At 35.4% G+C, this 11560-nt stretch overlaps 1 long non-coding RNA gene across 1 annotated transcript in view; it reads left to right on the forward strand.

Annotated features, from left to right (window-relative positions):
• The first annotated feature begins 3993 nt into the window (after window positions 1-3993).
• The window catches only part of LOC109371390 (uncharacterized), a 25908-nt gene continuing 18341 nt past the window's right edge, over window positions 3994-11560 (forward strand). The window contains exons 1-2 of the long non-coding RNA XR_002121867.1: window positions 3994-4111; window positions 8603-8654. This is a non-coding gene — a long non-coding RNA (uncharacterized LOC109371390). The remainder of the gene's footprint in view (window positions 4112-8602; window positions 8655-11560) is intronic.

Below are 11560 nucleotides of genomic sequence, written 5' to 3' on the forward strand. Positions count from 1 at the left end.
CAGCCCCAAATCCCTGCAGGATGCAACTACAGTGATTCCAAAAGACCACTACACTAACTTAAACCATAATACCCCTGGCCTATAGCGTCAGTAGTCTTCTTTCACTGCACTATTCTTGGCACATAATTTAGGAATAAATGTGGCTTTTTCTCCCTCCCATAGCAAAGGAGTTCAGTTCAGCTTGGTGGTTGAATAGCATAATAATTTGTGTATGATGAAGTAAAAATATTTTAGGGACACCAGGTATAAAATCAAATTGAATTCCATGTATGTAATATTATATGATTGAGAATACAGTATCAGAATATAAGCTTTAGAGGCAGGGCATCATGGTGTAATATTTTTCTGCATAGTTTTTTTTTTAATGCATGCCTTTCTATAAGCTTCATTGAGATATAATTTATATATATATATTTCATTCACATGCACAATTCAATGGTTTTTAATATATTTACATAATCGTGCAACCATCACCAAATCAAATTTTAGAACATTTTCATCATCGCCCCCACCCCACGCAAAAGCTTGTACACTTTAGTAGTCACTTCCCACTAGCCCCCTTTTCTGCCCCTCTCCTCCTAATCCCTAGTACTAGACAACCACAACCTACTGTCTATCTTTACAGGTTTGCCATTTCTGGACATTTCGTGTGAATGGAATCATAATGTATGGCCATTTGTGACTGGCCTCTTTCATTTGCATAATCTTTTTGAGGTTGATTCATATTATAATATGTGTTAATTCTTCATTTCTTTTTGTTGACAAAAAGTATTTCATTGTATGGATATAAATATGTCATATTTTGTTTATTAATTTTCCTGTGTTTGGACATTTGGTTTGTTTCAGCTTTTTGGCTATTATGAATAATGCTATGATGAACTCTCATATACAAGTCTTTGTGTGAACATGTGTTTTCACTTTCCTTGGGTTTATTATCTAGGAGTTGAATTGCTGGGTCATGTGGTAACTCTGTCTAATACTTTGAGGAAATGCTGCAATATTTTTTGGCTGTACCATTTTACATCGTCACCAGCAATAAATGAGAGTTCCAACTTCTCTACAGCTTCATGAAAAATTTATTGTCTGTATTTTTTATTATAGCCATCATAGTGGTTGTGAAATGGTATCTTATTGTGGTTTTGATTTCACTTCACCCGTGATAAATGATGTTGAGCGTTTTTCATGTTCTTAGCCATTTGTATATGTTTTTAGGAGAAATGCTCATTAAAATTAATTCCCCGCTTTAATTGTGATGTTTGTCTTTTTTATTATTAAGTTGCAAGAGTTCTTTATATTTTCTGGATACTAGACCCTTATCAGATTTATTTACAAATATTTTCTGTGCGCTGTTTTTCTTTCTTCGTGCTAGTGTATGCAGCAAAATGGTTTTTAAATTTAATGAAGTTCAATTTATCTACAAGGTGTGATCAAACAATACAGTAAATGTTTAATTAAAAATTTATTATAGTGAAAGACACATTGCCATTAACCCCCCCTTAAAAAACTCCCCCTCACTTCAAACACATCCCATTGTTCTTGACACTTTCTGAAGCTGTTCTGGAAGTCCTCTTTCATGAGTGTCTTTATTTCATCCTCTATCATGACAATGCTACATGTCACACATAACTTCTGGTATGGCAATTTCTGTCAAATAAAAACATTATGGTGTGTCCTCATCTACCTTATTCATCAAATCTGGCACTGTGTGGCTTCTGGCTCTTTCCCAAAGTCAGAAGGATCATGAAAGGTAAACGTTTTGGCAGCCATGACAGCGCAACTAAAGACACTCACAAAAGAGGACTTCCAGACCACTTCAGAAACTGGCAAGAACGATGGGATAAGTGTGTTTGAAGTGTGTGTGTGTGTGTGGGGGGGGGGAGGGACATTTTGAGAGGGTTAATGGCAATGTGTTTTTTACTTTAATACACTTTTTAATTTAATTGTTCACTGTCTTTTTTATCACACCTCATATTTTGCCTTTTGTCATTTGTGTTTTTGATATCATGTATTGTTTTAGTTCTTACAGTTAAGCCTATAATCCACTTAGAGTTACTTTTTCAGAATGGTGTCTAATGGTATCAGTGTCTAATTTCTTTCTTTTCATGTGGGTGTCTGTATAATTTTAACACATGTAAATTGTACTCAACATGAAAATTTCCCTCTCTTGGGATCACCTGAGATCTTTAATTCTCTTTATCGGACTGTAATTAAACTTGACATAGGATGGATCAATAAAAGGTCTACAGGGATAACATTTAGGATTTATTTATCATAGTATATCCTGTATCAAATGTATTCATTATAAATATGGCTTTGAGAACAGGTTGTAGCATGTTTATTTTGTAAAGTTTGGAAAGTCTAAGGCCACATAAGGACTTAGAGCACAGCAGGAATGGAACCTCTTTCTTTCTAAGTCACTTCTTTGTTTTAGAGGTTGGAATAACTCATCTGGCTATGCTTATATTGAGCCCAGAATTCACAACATTTTCCCAGCTCAACTGGTAATAAGAAAATTTTATAGCAGGCAAGAATGAAAGTGAAAATAAGTGTCATTTTAATAGCTTTGGGAAGGTGTGTTTACTTAGTTGTTCTTATCTTTGTTTTTCTCCTAGGTTTATGATTCAAACTCTTAAATCCAGGTACAAATAATGAAGCCTTTTTGACATAGAGATTTAAAAAGGTCCAAATTTGTGCTTATTGAAAGGACAATGGATCTTTTTCAAGGAAGTGCGTGTCTATTAAGTGAATTTTAGTATTTTTTTTCCTTTCAGTTAGGAACAGCATTGATATTGGGAATTAATGGAAGTCAAGCAAGGTGCCAAAATTTGAAGAAAGAGTCTACTGACATTTGAATGATGCAAAAGTAGCTATTGGGGAAAAAACTATATTATATGAATTTATATATATATATATATATATATATATATATATATATATATATGTTAAAGGTGGTCAGTAAAAATCATCAGTGGCCAGACCATTTAAAATAACTTCAATAGATAATTTTTGGTGAAGCAATTCCACATACATGGTTTTATGCTTGAATGCATCACATTTTTACCCCCAGGCCAATAGAATTCATTGAACATTATGTAAATCATTCAAGTCCAGTTGTCTGCATGGATTCCAGATGGCTATCCAGGGAGCACAATGACACTGTACCAACAACAGCAATCCATCATAAATCAATTTGGCCTTCACTTGCTTAGCATTCAGCCTTGAATAGACAGTCTCTGATCCTCTCAGTTATTGATGGGAACTCACCCAAGAAAGTTTTGGTCCAGTATTTCAATAAGCTTGGATAAATATATCTCTCTCTCATCTATTTAATCATCTAATTTTTTTTTGTAACTAGTTATGAAGTTTTCATCCTGCTTTTATATCCATCATAACTAGTGGGACTGATTTTGCTATAATTTGTTTCCTTCTGGCTGTCATGTTGGCAGGGTGAGGTGAAGCTGGTGATTATGCTCAAAATACTAGGGGATAAGATACAATTATCCCAGTTAGTGTGGACATCAGCAAGCTTATGCCACTTCCTTTCAATAGGGGGATTATTTTTAGATATTAAGTTTTTTTGCAACAATGTTAACTTGTTCATTTAGAAGGAAAAAAAAATCAGAAAACTCCAGGGGTGGAATTAATCTTGATGAACCAGAATTACTTATAACCAGTAGTGAAGCAAACACCAAAAAGTAATTTAGCAAAATGGCTTTTGACATGATTAAAATTAATTACAGTCTCTGGCAAGAGGTTAGCTCTGAGCCTTGCATCTCCTCTCCAGCCCACCCCAGCTTACCAAGTGTTTAACCTCGAACACCCATTCTATCCTACCTCCCTCTCCCTAGTACCTCCCCGTTTTCCCCAAGTTGACTTCCTGATGTTCCCGGGTGACTCTCCACTTCCTGTTCAGCACTCCATGCTGTTCTGTAGCGCCTTAAGAGTTATTTAATGCTGCTTCATGTGCTAACTCATCTTACTATCTCCTTGCTCTCCAGTTGCTCACACTGATTTTCACAGCCATGACTTGAATCTGGAAAAGGCAATTTGGAGCCAGGGAGGAGGGGAGGTGGTGCCGTGACAAGCCCTTGGAAGCATTATTTGAGGACAGGTAAGTTCTTGCCCTCCATGAAGCCAATCTTTCTCTTTGCCAATGAGTAAGGCCAGCTATACTTAGAATTAAATAATCCATGCTGGTGTTCAAAAATCATTTCTGAGAAATCTATAAAGGAATTTTAAACAAAATTGCTGAGAAACTTTTGCTTTCATACAAGTAAACCTTTATAAAGAAAGAAGTATTGGAGTCATGTAAGCACAATACCCTGCTGCTTCTGGTTGGGTAATTATGACAGATAATACCTATGCTATCCCTTATTTCCATGTTACTTTCTAGTTCCAGGTGACTTTTCAATAATAGAGTTTTCTGTAACAACACATGCACACAGCAATTATGTTCGTGATTAATATCTCAGAGGATAGAGTTTTTGAGGGCAGGCATAGACATTACCATTGCAGGTGTTGGCCCAAGACATTTTAAGGGCTAATGGTGTTTCTAGGTGAATGCTGACCAGTTAACATTCAAGTCATCAAATTATAGAAATGGAAAGGAGCTGATAGATCTATTGGGTTGTCGGAAAAGGCATGACTCATTTTTGCAATGAAAAACAGAAAAAATGCGTCATGACTTTTCTGACAACCCAGTAGCTTCCTTATATTCCAAATGAGAAAAATAAACTTCAAGACTTGACCAAGTAACACAACCAGGCAGGAACCTAGCTTTCTGACTTGCAGCTCAAGTACAGGTAATGGAACGGTAGGGCTCTGGGTCTTCCTTCTTCTTCCACGGACCCTCAGTGCTGGCCCACTCTCCCACATTGCTGTAGAGAACCTGCTCCTCCTGCTGGGCTAAGGAGAAGATGTGTGGGGATTGAGAGGACCCTATAGAGCAAATTGATTCTTAAGGTTTTTTTACAGGAAGGTTCGGGGAACCCATAAGTAGCTGCACATCGGGAGAGGACTGGTCAGTACAGAAGAATCTAGATTTCATAGTCACCACTGTTCAGTATTAAAAAGTACCATCAAGGAAAAATCTGGGACATAATAGATTTCCTGAGTGTTTTTTGTAAGTGTTGTTTGTTTTTTGTTTGTTTTGTTTTAAGACTAATTGTGGTCTCATCTAGTATATCTAGTATCTCTCTAGTAATTAGTCTTCTGTTTTAGGGCTAATTCTGGTCTTATTATAAGTCTAGTATCTTTCTAAGACATTTGGGATTACTGTCATAGTAGAGACATTTTCTTAAAAATCCAAGTAGCAAATTTAATATTTTATTAATTTGGGAAAATATCATTTATTGGCCTCTAATAATTAAAAATGTATTTATGTTTAACCATGTATGTGGTATATCAATATAAACTCATTCAGTCATTGCAGATGGAGCTACAATCCTCTGTTACTACATCCATAATCACTTCTTAGAAATGATAGCTATTGTCAGTTTGGTGGGGATTCTTCCAGAACTATTTGTAGGCATATACATACATATATACATACCTGCAAAATACATGATGATTTTTACTCTTCTTTAAAATTTGTTTAAATTAACTTTAAGAAATTATTTAAAAACAATTTTAATTACAGTTGATATACAATATTATATTAGTTTCAGGTGTACAACATAGTGATTAGACATTTAGATTATAGCATAGGGGACATAATTTTCTGCTATTTGTTTTTTCTTTTTTTACCCAACCATAAGTCTTGGAGATTTTTCTATTTTAGCAATATAGTAATCTGTCATTTATTTAACAATTTCTCTATTTATGAACACTTAGGTTATTTCCAACTCTTAACAATTATAAGCAATTTTGGAGTTTTACATCCATATACAAACCTTTTTATTCTTTTTTTTAAAAAATATTTTATTGGGGAATTGGGGGAGGTGAACAGCATTGGGGAACTGGGGAAGGGGAACAGACAAGTTGCTATGCTTTTCTTCAGTCTAGTTGTGGAGGACGTCGCTTCACTGGCCCATGTTGGTATTATCATTGTGCTCTCCCCGGGTGAGGCAGTCACTTGCTGGCCATTGGAGGGCTCATGGCTCATGGCAGCTCACGAAAGCTCATGCCCACTGCCGGCCAGCCCCACTGCAGCCCCACTGAAGCCCACGCCGTCGCTGGCGACTCAGAGCAGCCCAGCTCCAGGTTGAGCTGTTGTTCACCATCTTTGCTGTAGAAGGCACAGTGTCATTGGCCCTCATGTGGGATCCGAACCGGGGCCCTGTTGCTCAGAACTGGCATCCCAAGCCAACTCCTAACCAACTCACCTCTCGGCCGGCCCGAAACCTTTTTATTCTTATGTGCAAATGTTAGTAAGGTTATTTGCAGAGTTCCCATGTGATACAGTGAGCACACTTTCTTATTTTAACAGACACTGCAGATTTCTCCTCCCTAGTGGCTGTATTGCAGTGAATGTGTATCAGAGCACCAGTTCCCCTTTACTCTTAGCTATTAATAGTTTATTTTTTTGTTTGTTTTTGTTTTTGTTTTGTACTTGACTTCTTTTTATTTTTTTTTAAGCTGAGCCATCCTGCCACCTGTTGGCAGCTCAGCGGCTGCTCAGCTCGGGCCGGTAATCGAACCACTATTACTCAGAGCTCAAATTAGCTATTAATAGTTTAAAAATTTGTAAGTGGTGACAAATTTGTGTTGCTTGTAATATTAAACAAAATGTTTTTATTATCTTGCTGTTATCTATGTTTGCTGCAGGTTTTTAATAGAATATTATATTCCCTATTATTTCTGGTTTGCTAAGAGTTTTTCTTGATTTCTATGAATAGACATTGAAACTTTTTTATTTTTTTCTGCATCAACTTCTATGACAAAAATAGTTGCTCCTTTAAATTTTTAATAAATTTTGTCATGCTAAACTATCTTTCCATTCTTTGAATAAGCTATAAATAGTCATGATATATAAATTTGTTTATATGTTGTATTCAGTTTGCTAATATTCAGGATTTTGAATTTATGTTCATATTCTTCTCTTATTCAGTTTTTGTCTGATTTTTTAATTCCAATGTTTGGAAAGCCTTATGAAATAAAGTTTTGGGTAGATTTTCCTTTTTTTATATAATTTGGGTTGAATTTATAAGGTAAGGATAATTTTTTTTATGGAGATTTAATAAAATTTGTGTAAAACTGTGGGTATTGTGTTTATTATGATGAGTAGGTATTTGCGTATGGGTTCAATTTCTGAAATGGTACAAGTCCAATCACTTTCTTCTATTCTTGAGTTAATTTTGTTCATTTTATATTTTCCAATTAATAATTTATTTTATCTAATTTTATTGGTGTGGATTTGTTTATATTATTCTCTTATGAGCTTCCAGTTTTACTGTTTTCCTATACAGTAGTCCCCCCTTATCCTCAATTTTGCTTTCCCTGGTTCCAGTTACCTGTGGTCAACCACAGTCTGAAAATATTAAATGGGAAATTCCAGAGATAGTTTAAAAACTTTAAACTGCATGCTGTTCTGAGTAGTGTGATGAAATCTCAAGTCATCCTGCTCCGTCCCACACTTTCCCCATATGAATCACCCCTTTGTCCTGGTGTCCACACTGTATAAGCTTCCTGCCTTTTAGTCACTTAGTGGCCAGCTAGGTTATCAGATCGACTGTCATGGTATCCCAGTGCTTGGGTTCTGTAACCTTACTCTGCTTAATAAGAGCCTTAAAGTGCCCAGAGTAGTGATGCTGGCTATTTGAATATGACAAAGAGAAGCCAGAAAACGCTTCCTTTAGATGAAAAGGTTAGTATAGTACAATCAAATATTTTGAGAGAGAACACATTTACATAACTTTTATTACAATGCATTGTTATAATTGTTCTATTTTATTATGAGTTATTGTTGTTAATCTCTTCCTGTGCCTAATTAAAATTAAGCTGTATATATGAGTAGGTATGTAGGTATAGAAGAAAATCATGGTGTATACAGTATAGGGTTCAGTATCTTCCATAGTTTCAGGCACTGCGGGTTGGGGATCGTATCCCCCATGGATAAGAGGGGACTGCTGTATCTTCAAATGTTATATTGAATTATTTCATGCCCCCTCTCTTTATTAATCTTATCAGACCTGGCTATTTTATTCTTCCCTTTAGAAAATATCAGGTTTTATTTTTGCTTATTCTTTCTACTGTATTTTCTTTTTATGTTTAATAACATTTCAAAATTCAAAAATCTCTGTTTCATAGTATTGGCATTCCTTGAAAGTTTGGAAAGTTTTGACCGGGGAATTATCTTCTTTCCTGAGATTCACTGTTAGACTATCTATTAGTTCCAGCCCAATTCATAGAACAGGTACAATTACCAGGTAGAGATTAGGGGCCTGAAAACCTTCAATACATGCATTTTCATTTTTGCAATGGTGCCATTTACTTAGATAAGTTAGACAAGTGTGATTTCATGTGTGGCTTTCCTGCTATGACTTAGAAATTAAATTTATGAAATGGAGAATACTAGTAGTGGTGATTGAGGATAAGACCGGAAGAGGGAATGGTAGTTTGTAAGACTCCGCACATTAATTTTTTTCTTCTACCCTATCTATAGCCCCCTGCTGAGGTGGTCTATTAGAGAAAGGATTACCAAAAGTCATTTAGAGGTAAGAGTTTTGACTAAGGTGGTGAATCAATTAGGGTGAGAAAAAAAAAGTTAATTTAAGGAAAGATAATAACAGGTATTGGTTTAATTTGTGGGAAAATAGCCTCAGAAAGTGTTGTATGTAAACTGATAAAATCTTTAGGGGCAATTTGGTGATATGTATTAAATCGTTAAATATGTAAATAGGCCAGCAATCCTATGTCTCAAAGTTTAAAGGAAATAATCAGAAAAATACCCAATGATGAGTATCTGAAAATGTTTGTCAAAGAATTATTAATAATAGTTAATAAAATTAAAACAGCCTAAAAACCCAATAATGGGGAGATGATCAAATCAGTTTTTCTAGGTACATATCCTAAAATTTGAGTAATTCAGGACATTAACAGGATTTTATCAAATAAAAATGTCCAATGGCTTATTTTGTTAAGTAAATTCATCATAAAAGATTCCACTTTGAAAGTTAACCAGGACTCTGAGGAGTCCTGCAATTAAGATGCTTTAACGACTGTTTTTAACTTCGTTTGATCCAGATCACTGCCCTCCTCCTCTCCTCATAATTTAGAACATCTTAGATTTTTATAAAGTAGTTTAGAAAACAGTGTTAAAAAGTTTGTTTTAGATCCATTCAATGAAACACTACTCACTAACTAACAAAGAATTTACAAGGCATATTTATTAACATAGAAAATCTTAAAAAAAAAAAAAAAGAAAATCTTGGTAATACATAAAACATGTTACTAACTATATGTATGGAGTGTATATTTATATGTATCTGATGTATATGTATGTATTATATATAACACATTATATAATAAGTAAAATAAAAGATATATAGACTGATACTATTTTGTAAAATATTATCTCTATGTGACAAATTCATAGGTACATTCTGGAAGGATATGTATTAAAAGGATAATGTGGGAAAGGAACTGTGTGTGATTTTATTTCATTTGTTTTTATATCTTTTTTTACATTTCTTTTTAAAAAATTACACAGCAAAGGTATTAGTTTGTAGCTGGAACAAAATATTTCCATTACAAAAACTGAAAGTTTGGGAGTAATTTTCTTTAGAGGCCCCAAATTTTATTACAGAGAATTCAAAAAATATTTTGAATGACAATAGCTTTACTAAAATAATAAGTACATGACATCTTTGAGTAGATATAGAAATCCAAACAAGCTCTGTATTGATATTTTTGCCCCAAGCATACTGGAATTGTTGATTAATCTCTACATAATTAATGGCAAATAGAAATTTGCAGAATTCAAAAATAGACATCGGTTTACTTTGGCTTTGGATGAAAAGAAAAAAATCCTCATGCCTAAATAAGTTAAATCATTCCATTAAAACATTTAAAATGCATCTTTAGCATCATTTGCTTCTTTACTTAGTTGACAAGTATGGGTGGTTTTGTTCAAAGTGCAGAGCCAGCGGCTCTGAGCGCAGTGAAGTGTTTTCAGGATTCTAACAGCTTTGTACTTTGATCTTACTGTTCTGTTCTCTTGGCCAAATCCTTCCCTTCCTTTTGTATCCCATAAAGCTTATTCCATATAAGAATGCTTTGAAGTCAAAGGCAAAACAAGATTTGGATAACTTGATTTTTCCACATCTGAGTTTTGTTTTAAGACTACTTTTTTTTTCTGTCCAGATTAATTTTGGTAGAGATTGGATGTATTCTCAAGGATCAGGTAGATATGAACCCCAGCAAACAGCTACAGGTGACTTCTAATGATTACCTGTGATGCAAGAATAGGGAGGAGGCATGGACATTATGTGTTCATATACATACGGTATAGATTCCAAATATGTTCTCTGTAAAATTATTAGAGGAAAAGCGATCATAAATGTGTTTGCTGTGGAAAACCTATAGGCCAAGATACAGAGAGACACCCAGAGCTATGCATTCTTTAAGATTCCTCATCTTGACTAAAATGGAAATTTTTTTTATTTTTCCTTAGCTGAAGGGCAGGTTCTTTTTTTTTTAAAGATTTTATCAGGGAATTGAGGAAGGGGAACAATGTTGGGGAATTGGGGAAGGGAAACAGCCAAGTTGTTGTCCTTCAACCTTAGTTGTGGAGGGCGCAGCTAGTTCAGCTCCAAGTCCAGTCACCATCCAGCAGCCCGTCAGCAGCTCAGGGCAGCTCAGCTCAAGGTGCCGTGTTCAATCTTATAATAGTTGTGGGTGGGCGTAGCCCACCATCCCATGGGGAAGTCGAACTGGAAACCTTGTTGTTAGGAGCATATGCTCTCACCAGCTGAGCCATCTTGCCACCTGTTGGCAGCTGAGCGGCAGCTCGGTTCAGGCACAGCTCACTGGCCCAAGTGGGAATCGAAACTGCGATCCTGTTACCCAGTGCTCACGCTCTTAACCAACTGAGCCACTCTGCCGGCCCTGGGCAGGTTCATTTTAAAGTAATTGAATGTGTGATCATTTATCAGTTTGTTTTTATTCTCAGGTAATATCATTTTAATCTGTAGAAAATCAATAAATACTTATGAACAACTATTTTGTTTTACTTGTGCATTTGTGAAGAATAGTTATTAGTTACTTTGAGAAATGCTTAGTTTCAATATGAAGGAGTGTTTAAAATTAATATACATGGCAAAGAAAGATTAGTTGGATACTATTAAGTGACTTGGAATCTTACCCATTCTGTCTAATAATTTTCTCACTGTTCCTACATTAGGATAAAAAATGCTTTTTTCTTTTTGTACATTTTTGTTCATGTCATTAAAGATATTTCCTGGGCCGGCCGAGTGGCACGATGGTTAAGAACTGGCTTGAGATGCCAGAGGGCCCCGGTTTGGATCCCACATATGAGGGCCAGTGACACTACCCTCTGCAGCTAAGATGCTGAACAGCAGCTCAACCTGGAGCTGGGCTGCCCTGAGTCGCCGGCGACGGT

The sequence above is a fragment of the Hipposideros armiger genome, unplaced genomic scaffold, assembly GCF_001890085.2.
Source record: "Hipposideros armiger isolate ML-2016 unplaced genomic scaffold, ASM189008v1 scaffold_568, whole genome shotgun sequence".
Lineage (NCBI taxonomy): Eukaryota > Metazoa > Chordata > Mammalia > Chiroptera > Hipposideridae > Hipposideros > Hipposideros armiger.